The following is a 1,103-nucleotide window of genomic DNA, read 5'->3' on the forward strand; positions in this document are numbered from 1 at the left end:
TGTATTTGAAAAAATTCAGCATTCTTTCATGATTGAAAAAAACTTTCAACAAATAAGGTATAGAAGAAATATACCTCAACATAATGAAGACCATATATGACAAACCCACAGCTAACGTACTCAACCGTGAAAAGTTGAAAGTTTGTCCTCTAAGGTCAGTAACAACACACAGATGCCCACTCTCACCAATTCTATTCAACATAGTGTTGGAAGTCCTAGCCAGAACAATTAGGCAAGAAAAAGAAATAAAAAGGCATTCAAATGGGAGAGGAAGAAGTAAACGTGTCTCTGTTTTCAAATGATATGATCTTGCATATTAAAAAACAAAAAATGTAAAAACCAAAAAACAAAAAGAACAAAACCAAAACATACTCCAAAAAAAAAAAAAAAATCTGTTAGAATTAATCACTGAATTCAGTTCTTGCACCCCTTGCTCCCACTAAAGTTGTTCTTGAACCTCCCATGATCTTAAGCTCTTCCATGCTTCCCTGTTCCCTCACGAGATCATTTCTAGTCTTCTCAACATTTTTTATTCAGTCTAGAAACCATAGCCCATTATTTCAAGTATACACACAAATAGCTCTTGAATGAGCCATAGTCTTTTGGCACGATCAAAAAACACGTCATCATATTATTTATGTGAATGAAATATCTTTCTTCTACATTTGGCAAACACTACTTATCTTTGAAGTTTATCCAAGTCATGAAAAGTATTATGTAACTATAAGCTTTTAAAAGCTTAGTTCTAACTAAAATTTGGTGAATGAATTACATATGTCAGAAGAAAAGGCTAAAATAAAATATATGTTGCCTTTTTACTTGTCTTTCTTTTAATCTTTTTTGAGAATTTTTTAAGAGTAATGTAATTATATTTGATTGTAAATGTAGTCTAGCATTCTCCATTCTTATAATGAAAAAGTTGATTAGAATAATACAGTACTAAAATCAGAGAAATTTTTAAGGCATGATAAGAAACTTACTCCCCTCATCCCTCACCACTGGAGGAGTGAACTAATCTGGGATATTACAATTAAAACACTGAGCGGAATCCATTTTAAAGCAAAAGTGCCAACTTTTATCAATGTTTATTGAATATGTCCTTA

The sequence above is a fragment of the Rhinolophus ferrumequinum genome, chromosome 4 (assembly GCF_004115265.2).
Source record: "Rhinolophus ferrumequinum isolate MPI-CBG mRhiFer1 chromosome 4, mRhiFer1_v1.p, whole genome shotgun sequence".
Classification (NCBI taxonomy): Eukaryota; Metazoa; Chordata; class Mammalia; order Chiroptera; family Rhinolophidae; genus Rhinolophus; species Rhinolophus ferrumequinum.